The 14,177-nt window shown below is 52.5% G+C and overlaps 1 protein-coding gene across 3 annotated transcripts in view; it reads right to left on the reverse strand.

The window, feature by feature from the left end:
- Positions 1–14,177, reverse strand: part of PRKCA (protein kinase C alpha) — a gene marked incomplete at its 5' end in the record, with an annotated part of 360,927 nt that overhangs the window by 175,275 nt on the left and 171,475 nt on the right. The window contains one exon of one of the 3 annotated variants that reach the window (XM_082679810.1): positions 10,019–10,104. The exons of the other annotated variants lie outside the window; for them this stretch is intronic. Of the gene's footprint in view, positions 1–10,018; positions 10,105–14,177 lie in introns of those variants that run through there. 3 annotated transcript variants of the gene reach the window in all.

Raw genomic sequence — 14,177 nt, forward strand, 5'->3', positions numbered from 1 at the left:
TTTAGGGACTGTTTCAAAATTTTGTTTTATTTTCTCAATGACTCCCACCTGCAAGACTATGCTACCTGTGGCCCTCTAATAATTTTCGCCGTAAGTTACAGTAATAATTTACTCTGGTTGAGGGAGCTTTGCTGAACTACTGTTGTCAAAAAGAAAAAGAAAATTGGAATATTGTAGCTCTCTGCCCGCTCTGATCTAGGGCCAGCCAGACTTTTCAACGCCTGGACGCGTGCTAAATTACCATGCATGGAAAGTTTTAGGCGCGCAGTGGAGCCTCCCCGAGAGTAAAACTCACGCGGAAGAGCTGGAGCCAGAGAATGAATTACTAAAACCCTTAAAGCAGAGACGCGGATAACCTAGTGGGGTGACCTGCAGACAGAACGCCTCGGTTCATGAATTAGCTGTGGAGGAGGGATTCCAGAGACAGGCTCCTGGAAGGCGGGTCCAAGCCGTTCACCTCTGTCTGTCCAGCACCCAGCCCAGGGCGTGGCCCCCAAGGTTCTCACTCAGTCTCATGGGTCCAGGAGGATGGAGGAACCGACTGGGGACTGGACAGCCACATGCTCTCCAGGAGCAGCTAGAGCCTGTCTTGTCAGCCCTTCCTGTTAACAAGGATTCTGATAGTGACAACCACTTAAAAGGATAAAGGGAGGCAATGAGAGAAAGGAGAGCTAAGTCCAAGGCCTGTTGTGAGTTAAGCCCTGCGCAGGGCACACGCACACGTGTCTGCCCTTTTCAGCCCCACGACAAGCCTTTGAAGGCGCCGGACGTGCTCTCAGCAGCCCAAGGGCTGTGCTTGGTGAGGGTGATGGTGTTTGCACCCACCGTCCCACAGCTCACAGGGGATAAGCAGGTAGCTCGAGGCCACAGAACCAGCAAGTGGAGAAGCCACTGCAACCCAGGTCTTCCTACTCTGAAGTTACCCATGTTAAACGCTGTCCTAATAGCATCCCAGATCTTTTAATTTGCATTACCCTCCTTTTCCCAGACTGTATAATCTAACACACACTGTAACCTCATAAAGCATTTCCTTAGGGGTTTTATTTTCCCATCTGTTTGTCTCTCCATGACTCTTCTGTGAATGAGCCTTTCGTGACTCATGGAGGATCCATCCATATACCACGGAATTCAGATGGACTGAATTAGCCAGAGCACACCAAGAAGGTCACAGCCATCAGAGGAACAGCCCGTGTTTCTTAGACACCATTGTCCCACGGGGGCGTCTCAACACCACGACGCGGCCCTGCCGCCCAGGGCTGCGATAGGTAACAGGCTGAGGGGACTGCGAGAAATAAACGTCAGGATTAGGAAAGTGGGACACGCGCAAAAATTTAAAAGTAAGAGTTTTAAAAAGAGATGTCTCTAAAAGGCAACGAGTCAAGCCCAGGTAAGAAACGGAAATCGTGAGTATGTGGATACCAGAGGGCAGAAGCCAACAGCTATCCAAGAACTGGGCAAATGAGCAACCACGGGGGAGGGGAAGGAAAGAGAACAAATGCCGACCACCGACATGTGCCAGGCATGGCGCTCTTCTGGGCTCTAGCCCTCACTTCGATTTCAAATGTAGGCACGTTAGGATGAAGGTGAGTCAGGAAACCGGAGATCTGGCCCGGGTGACACGACTGCCCTGCTGTGTGGCCCCTCGTTAAAAGGAGGGGAGAGGACCAGAGGACCCTGTGGGTCTCACAACACCCTGGGATCCCGGGACTTTTTGCTGTTGTTTTTGTTGAGAGAACAAGAAGCCGGTGACGGCGATGAAGCAGTGAGGGGCCCACAGGAACGGAGGCAGGAGGGACAGAGCAAGCCGGCCGGGCAGCAGCCACAGAGGAACTTGCAGAAGCCCCGTAAGAGCCGTGCTGTCTGCCCTGGTCAGGGGCCGGCCCTGAGCAGCGAGGAACGTCCACCAACAGGGCAGCAGGGGCTCTGGGTCCACAATGGGCAGGTTTCATTAGCGGCCCCTCAAGACGGCAATGTATTGCTTTTTCCGCCATGGGCACAAATCAGATGCCTACTTGTTCTCAAGAATCTTTTAAGCAGGCCTCCTCCTCGGTGAGTTCTCTCCATCTGGCAAAATATGAGTGCCGTGGAAGAGGCCAGAGAGATGGGCGGTGAAGCGCGGTCACGCGGGAATTCGCAGGTCAGGCTGCGGTGTTCAGATCCCGGCTGTCACACTTAGTAAACCCTGGATGAGCTACTGAACTCTTCTAAGCCACAGCTGCTTCTTGCTGAAAAGCCGAGAGGATGATAGTGTGACCTCAGAGTCTGGGGAGGACTGGAGAAACGAATTCATGTAAGACACTGAGGATGGCACCTGGTACTCAGTGTGTATGTAGTTGACGCTAACTGCTGTTACCTATGATGGTGCTGGTACAAGTAAATAACGACAGTAAAGCACCAGTCAGAGCCTGGTCTCACTAGAATTGAAACACATTCAAATCATAATCATTTGGATCAATAAAATCAGCATAGCTAGCCCAAGTCTGCCCCAAGGGATCCTCCTTCATTTCGCTGTCAGTAACGAATAATAGCGGTATGGGCTAGACTATAAGTCCTGACGCTTATGTGACCATTTCCCTCACGCTGGAAGTTTATCATTCAAACACATGTGGCCCAGAAGTTCAAAGAGATCAACTTGTGACTCTGAATGTTGAGAATACAAAACTCAAGAGGAAGTCGAACATCTAGGGATAAAATGCAACTTTCATCAGACTTATGGGGAATCCACAGAAGACCACAGAATTTCCCTCACGCTCCGGAGACACCAACTGAGCCACCGCACAGTTCCCATCCGAGGGGAACACGTGAACATGAACCTTTGGCTCTGACACAAAACCATGGTCAGCGCCACTCACACGGTCAAGGTTAACGCGATTAAAACTAATCACGTTCAGGCTGGCTGGGGCTGGGGCGGGGATCAGCAAAGGACCCTCGGGGTGCCTCAAAGGACAGAGAAACGGACTGGAAGCTGAAAGCTCCAGCTCCCTCCCCGCCGCCCAAAGGAAGTGCTCGGTAAACACTTCTGTGCTGAAAAGAAGGAAGGAAAAGAAAGGGTTGACTTCTGCCCCACGGAGCCTGACAACCTTCAGACAACTTGTTCTAATGCCCGAGCAGCAGCCCCCACAGGGGAACAGATTCCTCTGAAGTGGCAGAAACAAGCCCGAGCCATCAAACGCAGCTCTCCACAGTCGACAGCAGCCTCTCGTTCAGGACGAACCCTGCAAGAGGAAACGATTCTCCCGGGCCAGGGCAGGAGGGCAGCGCGAAGAATCTTCTCTGGATCCTTCCTTGGCGGCTTCTGACCGACCCGCTAGGCATCCAATTAGAGCCTCAGATGGAAAAACCTGGTGGGCGAGACTGGTCTGTAATGCAAGAGGAAGAAGCAGAGGGCTGGCCCTCAAAACAGCCCCCCTCTGCGTAGCCAAATTAACAACTCACCGTAAACCAAGCGGTTAACGTGCAAACTCCCAGCCTTGGACGCTTATGTGTTTCAAGACACGCGGCCTGATAGCATGGAGCACACCAGTGGGTATCAGGACAGGTAAACTCTGAGCTCCGGAAGAGGAGACAGGAAAACAAGGGGTGCGGCCAAATGCCGCACTGCCTTCCAGGGGCTAGAGAGGCATGGCTCACCTGAGGGAAAGGCAGACAAGCGAGCAGAAGAAATGTTTTCTCTCCTAGGCAAACCAAAGGCAGTTACATTGCTTATGAGAAGGTGCTGGGGGGAGAAAAACAGCGCACTTCCTAAAGCGAAAAGAAGAGCTCCACCACCCTTCTGCACTCTTCTGGACGCCCCTGTAAGTACCACCGGGTAAGGGGAGAGGAAGCGTAGGGAAGGGAGGGTTGTACCTGAGAGGCACGTCACAAAAAGCTCTAACGTTGGACGTCTCTTTTGCCTTCAAATTCATTTTCAAAGGGCTAGTGCTGCTGACTGCCTAAGGTTCAAGTATTTTCCAGCCATGGATTTCCCTTCACCACAGGCAGGAAAGCAGACGTGTCCGTCTTGTGCTAAGAAAGCGCCGTCCCACTCACCCCCCCACCCCGCAGGCTGTGTGCGCAAACCAGGCCCACCCACGCAGCAGGTCAGATGCTGGGGGTGAACGGAGCCTCACGCAGCCTCAAAGGAGAGCGTCCTTTAACTGAGTGTCGGGCGAGGCAGTCAGGGCGCTTGTCCACAGCCACGGCACCCGTGGGTGAGAAAGCGGGTCCACGCCAGTCCTTAGCGTACAGTCTTACCCCAGTCAAGGAAGGGAGGGCAATGGGCGTGCCATTAAATTAAAAAGACAAAGAGAGACGCTTATAAAAAAAGTAAGCATCAATGATACAAAACAACAAACAAACACTTTCAAAGAACTGAGACTGTGTGGTGAACAACAGCCATGAAAAAGAAGGAATCACCGTGTAACTTCTTCAAAGTCCTCTGCTGGCTCTAATTCCTTCCGCACAGAGGTGGGCGCGACATACTCGAGCCAGAGCCTGGTCTTTAGCAGGAGTGAGTCACTTGGGGGAGAAAACCCATCCCCATGGGCGATGCCATCTGCAGCGTTCCCTCTGGGAAAGGCACCCTGATCTGCTTAGAAGCGGAACACGGAGCTCCAGGGGAGAAGGCACTAAATGGCATGGGAGCAACGCCAGGGAAGGCTCGGGGGATACAGGGCTGCATGTGCCGGGGTGTAGGAACGCATGGACACCCGGTCCCTGGAGCCAGAACACAGCTCCTCTCTGGGGAAATCAAACTCCCCCGCTGGAAACGCGGGTTCCAGACCGTGAGCTAAGCATTCAGAAAATCAAGTTCAGAAGAAAGTCCGCTCTCTCTGTGTCCCGGCCGCTAACTGGGACGCACAGACATCCGTGGCGTGTGGTACCCAGCGGGTCCATTTGCTGAGCTGAAGGTCGAGACGAGCTGATGAGGAAGTGGGTGTGAAAACAGGTGGTCAGGAGAGAAGTCTGAGCCTCGGCTCCTGCGGATGGGCAGAGGGCTCACCCCGAGGGGAGACGGCAAGGACGGGAGGCCACCACAGGGCGACTTGTGAAAGCGTGGGCCAGGTCACCTCACCTGCAACAGTCACATCACAAACACCGGGTAGACCCAGGGAACCCAGAGCCATTATCTCTGTCTCCTGACAATAGGCACAGAGGAATCTACTCTCCTACGTCATCGGGCGAAGCAGAGCCTCTCAGCCCTGGGCCCCCATGGGACCACCCGGGCAGCGCTGCCAACACACGGAGGCCACCCACTCCCGCCTTGGGACTCGGACCTAACTGATCCGGAGAACACCCAGGCCTCCTCGTGCCTCCCTGGAAAAGCCCCTCGGGCGATTCTCAGGTGTAGCTCAAGGTGCAGCTTGGGCGGGAACAGCCTCCGGCCGGCACATCTGGACGCTGACGCAGCCCCCCCACCTTCCGGCCGGCTGCCGCTCTGCCGGGCACGGGCTCTGCCCTCGCGCCGCGTGGTCCCCTGGCCTCCCCGTCGCAGGTTTTCCCGGAGCCCCGCACTTAGGCGTTTGCTGAGCGTACAGCAGCCAGACAGGCACCTGCTGGGACAACGGATGTTACTGAAAGGATCCTAATTATCAAAAATCCAGGTAAGCAACTGGAGGTGGTGTCAGGAGGACCTGAAAGGCCCGGGGAGGGAGGGAGAAAGAGGCAGAGACGAGGGGCCTGGCCCGGGCCAGGAGGGGAACAATCTCCACCACTCGCCCCAACACAGCTGCCCCTCGGTATTCATGGGTGAGCGGTTCCAAGAACCCCCTCGGACACCAAAATCCACAGACGCTCCAGTGCCTGACATAAAACGGAAAAGTAGTTGGTTGAATCGCAGATACAGGGAAGCACCTGTATTAACCCCTCAGAAAGGCAAGGAAGGAACATCGGCGTTTCAAGCCGTACGGCTGCATGGGGACGGCAGCAGAAACCTGAATAAGGAATCCCTGGATACCTCTGCCCAGCTTAGAGAGAGTCTGTAAAAAGGGCAGCGAGCCTGCTCCCCTGTGCTTCAGACACAGGAAGTCCATCGCTCTAACAACAACAAAATACAGAAGGTCTGGGAATCGACACCTCCCCGAACTTCTCTGGAACAAAGAAAAGAAGACGCTCGGAAAACATCCATTTTATCCTTCGTGGAAACAGAATCCAACTGAGGACGGTAAAACAGGTAACAAACTGCAGAGGTCCAGTCCTGCTGTTGACATCCAGCCACCTCGACAGCTGAAAAGATGTGCTACCTGATGATTCTTTCTACCCAAGTATTTCTTAGTTTCCCTGTTTGGGGGGGGAACCTTGGTGAAAGGACGGGGAAGTTCACCCTGCCATGCACATCTGCATGCATCAGTAAGACTTCGTGTCGTTGTCTTCGGCCTAATTAAATAGTTTGATGTGTTTATCCCTCCTTCCATCTCTCCAATCAAAAGATGGTCTCATCGGGAATAAATGTACTCAGCGTGCATCTCCACTCAGAGTTCAGAGTAGCTGGTCACCTTCAAGACAATAAGCATCAGATACACGAGGGGCTGCAGGTCAGAGCGAAGTGAACTCAGGGGCCAGGGCCAAATTTCATATCGTTTACTCTCGAGGAACTTTTAAAGGGCGCATTATGGACGGGTCCAAGCCCAACGCGCACGCTTCCTAACTTGGTTCACGGCGACTGGAGCTCCCTCTCCTCCCTGACGCCGGCCGCCTTTGCACCTTGCAGACCCGGAAGGACAGACAGGGAGCGGCGGAAGCGCATGGAGTGAGTCAGCTGAGAGGTCATGGCGATCTGCTCGGCCTGCACGCCACTGGGCAGTACCCTCAGCGGCTTGTTTCGAGGCCTAAGAAGAGCTGACCCTGGAGAATCCGCTGAGCCGTGGACCGCAACACTCAGGGACTTCGCGCTGTAACAGGGAGGAACCTTTGCATGCTATTACAAGTTCATCACTAAAGAGATGTTGCCTAGAAGCTTAAATTCTACATAATGGCCCATCTCTGGGAACCCTGGCTCCCAGGTAACCAGCGTGAAGCTAAAATACCTTTGTTCAGCTCAGAGGACACATCCTGCCCAGGCCCACCTGTGAATGGCTGCAGGAAGGAAGAAATTAACACAACCCATCCGGAGTCTGACCGGAACCAAGAAATGCTTGACCTTACTCGCTCCCCTTTTAGTAGAAAAGAAGCCTGCATTTTAACTCAGCCCAGATGGTTCGCTGGGGCACAAGCCCACCATCTTCGTGGTCGGCTGGCTTTCCGGATGAAGTTGCTACTCCTCGGCCCCAACAGCTCATCTCTCGATTACTGGCCTGTCGTGCAGCGAGTAGTACGGGCTTGGACTCGTAACAGCGTCACCGAGTCACGGCCCAGGGGACCCCGTGAGGACATTTCCATAACGATCTTCATCTAGTGGCTCAAAACATGTAAAACCAGCCTTGGGACAAATAAAAAGACTTGAAAAGTGTCAAAATCCTCATTTTCCCTGTGGAGAGAAATGCAGACTCTGAGGTTCGGGAATTTCCCCTGTGGGCCATGCCACCCCCAGGAGGGGGAGCTGGTCAAGCGCTAGCGGCTCCACCTGCAGGTGTGCAGACCCTTATCAGGCTCCACTAGGCGTGGCAGGGGCTCCTGTCACCAGTGAAGAGCCAGGCTCTGCCACGTCACAGGACGGCGGGACAGAGGGGGCAGGACGAGGAAATGACTCGCTGGACTCAAAGGCCCACAAGGCCAAGCTGCTGAGGGAACGCGGCAAGCCTATCACGACAGCTTCTGAGGACAGAGCCGGGGTGGAGAGCAAGCTTGGTGCACCGCACACGTCTGTGTCCCAGAAGGCTAGTGTCACCTTACAGAACACGATGAGAGTCCGTAAACATGTTTTCAGCTTAATGCTTGCACTTAGCCTTGTGCAAAGATCTCAATTACAAGAATACACAGTTATGAAAGGTAACATTTCAGCCCAAAATAGTCTGCTGAAAACCAGAAAGAGGCTTAAAAAAAAAAAAGAGAGAGAGAGAGAGAGAGACTGGCTTCCCTTCTAAGGCTGGAGTCATCTGCCCCCCTGACGTAACAAAACCCAAGCCAGGGAACAGCTTCCTGGGTTTGCGTATCATTTGATTTGGAACTTCAGACTCAACCACCTTCCCTCTCCTCTAACATTTAAAAGTCACTGGCTGCCTCTCAGTGTTAACCATTCAACCAAAATAAACTCACCAAGGCTGGATCAAAATACACTAGCCAAGTACAATACACCCTCTTCGTAACTTTCTGAAGCATCTTCTCTTCAGTTGTATGCGCTGGATTCCTTTTCTATTGCTGCTGTAACAGAGTACCACAGACTTGGTGGCGGAGAACAACACAGATCTGTCAAGGCCTGGAGGTCAGCGGTCCAGAGCGAGTCTTCCAAGGCTATAATCAAGGTGGCGGCAGGGCTGTGCTCCCTCCGGGGGCATCTGTTTCCTTGCCTTTTCCAGCCTTCAGAGGCCACCGAGGCTCCGTGGCTCATGGCCCCTTGCCCATCCTCAAAGCGAAACACTCTGCTTCCTTATCCTTTTCTGACTTTGACTCCCTTCACTCTCCTAAGGACCCCTGTGACTACGAAGGGCCAGCTAGATAACGGCAGGATAATCTCTCCGTCTCAAGACCCATCGCTTCTGCGGCGTGCTTTCTGCCATGTAAGGCATCATTCACAGGCTCTGGGCATTAGGACGAGGGCATCTGTCTGCTACATACAGATACGTATTTATTACGTGGTTCCAACAGCGTACCTGCCATTTCATATCTTTTTTATGAAACACTGTATTACAAACATTTCCCATATTTCCGTACAGTCTTCCAGATTGTTTTTAAACCATAAAAAGTCCCATCCGGTTGAGAAAACCCATTATAAATATATACTAAGGGGGCGATAGGTATAATATAATGAATAGGTTTTTTTTGGGTTTTGTTGTTGTTGTTGTTGTTTTGTTTTTTTTTTGCGGTGCGCGGGCCTCTCACTGCTGCGGCCTCTCCCGTTGCGGAGCACAGGCTCCGGACGCGCAGGCTCAGCGGCCATGGCTCACAGGCCCGGTCGCTCCGCGCCATGTGGGATCTTCCCGGACTGGGGCACGAACCCGTGTCCCCTGCATCGGCAGACGGACTCTCAACCACTGCGCCACCAGGGAAGCCCTATAATGAATAGTTTTTTCCTTTTAAATTTTCTTTGTAGTATTTTGCCAAAAAAATAATTTTATTAATTAAAAAAAAAAAGGGAGTGGGGAAAATGAAAAGCAGCATGAAGATATGCTGACCAGAGGCTCGGAGCTCACAGGGCAACAGAGAAGCCGAAAGGAGGAGGTCCGAGCACACAGAGGTCTGCAGTATTTCTCCTGGGAGGAGGGTGCTCGGGTCTGTACTTTATTCTACACAAAAGACAATCAGATTGTCTTTCAGCAGAACAGACACAATCACCCTATTGTCTAACCTCATGAATGACCAACAGAGTAGCCACAGCCCCCTCATTTGTAGGTGCTCTCGTCTAATTTGTCAGCTCCTAAATTTTGGTTGAAGGATTGGAGCTTGTGGATGTAAATTGTATTGGAATCCAGAGCCAGGATTACCTTCTCTCCCTATTTTACAGAAACACACAAGAATCAGAATGCCACGCACACCGGAAAAACCGTAAACGGAGCTGCGGGGCCGGGGTGGTAGGGGTCCAGGGAGACGGAGATTACAGCTGAATCTGCTTCACAGGCACATAATATAAAACGGCGGTCAGCAAACTTTCTGTAACGGGCCAGAGAGTTAACACCTTTCAGCTTCGCAGGCCCATCGGTCTGTCACAAGCACTCACTCGACTCCTGCTACAGGGCCAGGGCAGCCATTCACAGCTCACACATTAATGCACGGGCATGGCTGTGTTCCAGGGAAACATTTACGGAACAAGCCTCGCATGGCATTTGACCCACCAGCTGTCGTTTACAACCCTTGGTATCGAAGGAGGACGATACCTCCTTCAAAGGCGAAAATATCCCCAAACTGTTTCTTCACCACTGCGAATCGAATCCACCTTTTTGCTCACCTTTAGCAGGTCCTGGCTGTTTTTAAGAGTCAGATAAGGTGGTGTATCTCCTTACTGGCCCCAACTCCTCTCTCCTCCCTGTACCCTCCCTCCTCCGCCCTTTTTCACATGCCTTTGGAGTTCCTCCCACAAAGGTCAAATATGCTTCCTCGCCTCTGACTTCGGGCTGAGCCAAGTGGCTCGCTTGGTCCAACAGAAAGAGGCACAAATGCCAATGTGCCAGTTCCGACCCTAAAGGAAGCAAACTTGGGGTTTGCTTATTACCCTCCTGGGCTTCTGCCAGCCCGGGGAGGACACACCCAGGTCAAAGGAGGATGAGAGGGGTGTAGTGCAGACTGGACCCCCAGCCCCACCATGAGAAGGCGGGGTGCCCAGCTGAGCCCAAGTGACATCAGCCGGGCCTCCTGGGACCTGCAAATTATGTAACTGATAACACCGGCGTTGTTTTACAGCCACCGGCTTCTGGGGCGGTTTGTTAGGTGACCCAGCAAGTCGATAACGGGTGGTACACCAATCATAAAGCCAACTACCTCTTTATTTCAGACCTACCCCATTATATCCCCAGAAATCCTCTCTGTAGAAAGCCCTGGGACAACTGGCTGGTCGATATACAGTGACATATACAGTTCAGCTATATATTTATATAGCTCAGATATATGTTTACTTGAAAACTTGTTTGACTACATTATTAATAAATGTTCTCAGTTATTTCCTTAGAGTAGTGCGCAGCTGCTTTTATCTACGGATCAGAACAGATACACAGGTAACATAGGCAATTTCCAACATTTTTCAATCCCGGCGGTATATCATTTTCAGACCACTTCATAAAACATATAGCTTGTCATCACTATTAAGGCAATATGGAGCCACGCTGACCTGGACCGTTTATGTACAGGAAGTGTGATCAGCAAGGGCATTAAATAAAGTGGTATTCATAAAGCAATTATAAACAAAATATTCCCAGACGTTCTTCTGAACTGAACGAGAAAACAAAGCAAAAAACACAACTTTTGGAAAAGAGGGCAAAGCCTGTGGAGCGGCCCTGCCACGGCCCTGCTTAACTGATGGAGGCAGACGCCCATTTTCCACTTTGGACTGATGTTACCAAGTCATCACTTTCATCAGCACTTCCAGCAAAGAGACAAGTCTCAGTTCACTGAAATCATATTTGTGCAAATTCAGGCCAGGGTCATCTCAGACCCCCGCCTCTCCATCTGCAGCCACGTGGAGCAGGTCCACGCGCCCAGGAGCCTTCTCCCACCCACACTCGCACCACCACACTCACAGCGCTCGTCTCTCCTCACAACACACACTCGTCCAGTCACCACACCTCAGGAGGCTCTGTTGAAAAAGCTCGTCCCTACGTGGATGATTTCAAACATGAAAGTCACTGTCCAAAGCCAACCTTCCAAAGACTGTGTCATTCACAACAAATGGCAAATATATCAATATCTATATTAAAAAACACATAAATGTTTACAACTTCCCATTATTGAAGACGAGAACAGTTTGTACTGACGCTGCAGGTGAGCGCCTGGAGGTTTTAGGCTGGTGGACACTCACGCAGCTGCGTCCAGCTGGCAGCTGCCGGGGACTAGATGGTCTGTGACGGCTCAGTCACAGGCCTGGGGGTGATGGGGCTGGGGCTGGGGTGCTCAGCCAGAAAGCCCCTCTGCTCCACGTGGCCTCTCATCCTCAAGGAGGGTAACAAGGGCTCCTTCCGGCGACAGACGTTCCAAAGAGCAAGCAGGGGTGGGAGCTGCAAAGCCTCAGAGCCTTGGTTCACAACTGCCCACAATGTTGCTCGTGCCACATCTACTGGGCACAGGGAGTCACGGAGCCAGTCTGGACTCATCAAAGCGGAGAAATGGACTCCGCCTGCTGGCCGAAGGTCTGCACAACCGTGTTACGAGGAAGCTCGAGACAAGCGTGGGAGGGTTCGTGGCCATTTTTCACAGCGTACCACAGCCACCCGATGATCACATGGTCCACTGTTTCCATATGAAAGTGCACTGCCATCTCCATGACTCAGTCTCCCTGCACAGTCACGAGGGAGGCTCTAGAGAACAGGGAGGGAAGGAATCCTGGATGAAGGAAGAAGGATGTGGGTACCTGTCACAGGTCACCCCCCACCAGGGACAACAGGGCAGGTACACTTCCAGGCTCATGGCCCTGGAACAGACACTCCACGAGCACAGGGATCTTTGTCTCTTTAGTTCACTGATGGATCCTCTGTGCGTGGGGGTGGGGTGGGGGTGCCTGGTCCACAGCAGACAAACAGGAAGATCTGTGAAGGCAGAGTGAGCGCCTCCCAGGGGGCGTGAGTCGAACGTTACGTCACTGATCAGGTCCACAGTGGGAGATGAGAAGGGCTAGACCCTGACACCCAGGAAAACACTAACTTATAAACACGGGTCAGCTGAAGTCAACGGCTTAGAAGTCAGGGACCACCACTAGGTAGAACTAGAGCAGAGAAATGACACGCCAAGATGCTCCCACATCCGTCTTCCAAAATGACAGTCACAGCTTGTTGAGACCAGACACCAAACAAACGCATGGTGACGTACACCTTCTGTATAATCCAAACTGAACAAAAATGCTTTTCTGAGAGGAAATGTCCATCTCTGTGGACATTAAAGGAATGTGAACCTCAACCAGCAAATGAGCGAAACACGTAAGTCTTCCACCGAACAATGGGTGGTCCGTAGCACCAGGAACTGAAAAGCAAGGCTGTGCAATAAATGTCTTGGAAGGGGAGTGCGGTAGATGTATTTGCTGAACGATGGTTCGTGCTGGGGCCCCAGACCCCTGACAGCTGCTGGCCCTCCTGCCCGTCCCCACAACGAGGAAACCGAGGCCTCAGAAGCTAGTCAGGGGCAGAGAGCGGACAAGATTTCAGGAGTTTGGACTGAGCGTTAAGCTCCTTGCACTACACCCAGCTGATGGTTTTCAGAGGTATAAACAAGCTTTTGAACACAAGCAACTAAAAATAGCAATTAGTCAGAGTCTTGAATTAGATACAGCGCCATCATCAGAAGGCAATTCTGCTGGTAACAGGCCCCTCTGACGCTCACTCTGAAACGTCTCCAGAGTCACCGCCTTCTCTGCTTCCACTGGTACCACCCCGGACCCCCATCCCCGCCCCCAGGTCCAGACTCTCTCCTTCCAGCATCTGCCAGCAATCTGAACTTCATCACAAAGTACTCCCTTCTCCCAAAGCTCACGCAACCTGCATGTGCAGTTGCTCGTCTCATCCACCTGCATTGAATGTTCGTCAGAGGAGGGAGCGTGTTCTCCCTAATTCCTTTACACACTCCCACAGTACCGAGCAGCAGATGCACATTCTGGTGAAGCACAGTAACAGCTAACATTTACTGAATCATTACTATGTGACGGGCCATGAGCTAATAAGCTTTTTACATGCATTATTTCACTGAATTCATCCCAAAACTCTATAGATCAAGTATGATTGCTTACCCTCTGCACACAGATAAAGGAACGGTGGTTTGGAGAGGTCCACTGACCTGCTCAAGGTCACACAACTGGTAAGCGTGTCTGGAGCTGAGGTGCAACAGCAGGACTATTTGCCTCTAAAGTTTTCTTTTCCTAAGGCCTGGTCCTTCCCAACTAAGACCTGCCTGAGTTTGGAGGGGGTCCAGGAAATGCATTTGGGGAAGCACCCCGGGTGATCCAGATGTGCAGCCAGGCTTGGGGTCACCGCCCCACACTGATGGACTGAGACCGGACTGATGGCGAGCCTAGAACCCGAGCCAAACCCACCTGGCCACCTCTGCTCCGGTGGCTCGGGTCGCCCCCACCACAGGGAGCGCTGCCCGTTCTCCTGTACTCAATCCTGCCCACTGGGATCCTCCACCACCACTTCTGGATGCTCGTGGGAAGCAGAGGGCAGCAGACCGCTCTTCCAGAAGCAGTGACAGAATTCACGCAGAAGTGGTGCCAAGGGTCCCGACACCACAGCCCGGGCTGGCAGCAGAGCTCAAGGCCCCACTAAGCGGGTCTGACGAGTGAAAAACGTTCTCGGCCTTCTCTGGGGGCCTGGCTTGTTTCTTCAGTGAGTCACCCACACGTGTCAGCCCATGACAGACCCACCGACTCAGGCTCACACCATTCCGCCCAAGTTCCGAAGAGATGCTATGGT

Source organism: Grampus griseus (assembly GCF_964374135.1).
Source record: "Grampus griseus genome assembly, chromosome: 20".
NCBI classification, from domain to species: Eukaryota; Metazoa; Chordata; class Mammalia; order Artiodactyla; family Delphinidae; genus Grampus; species Grampus griseus.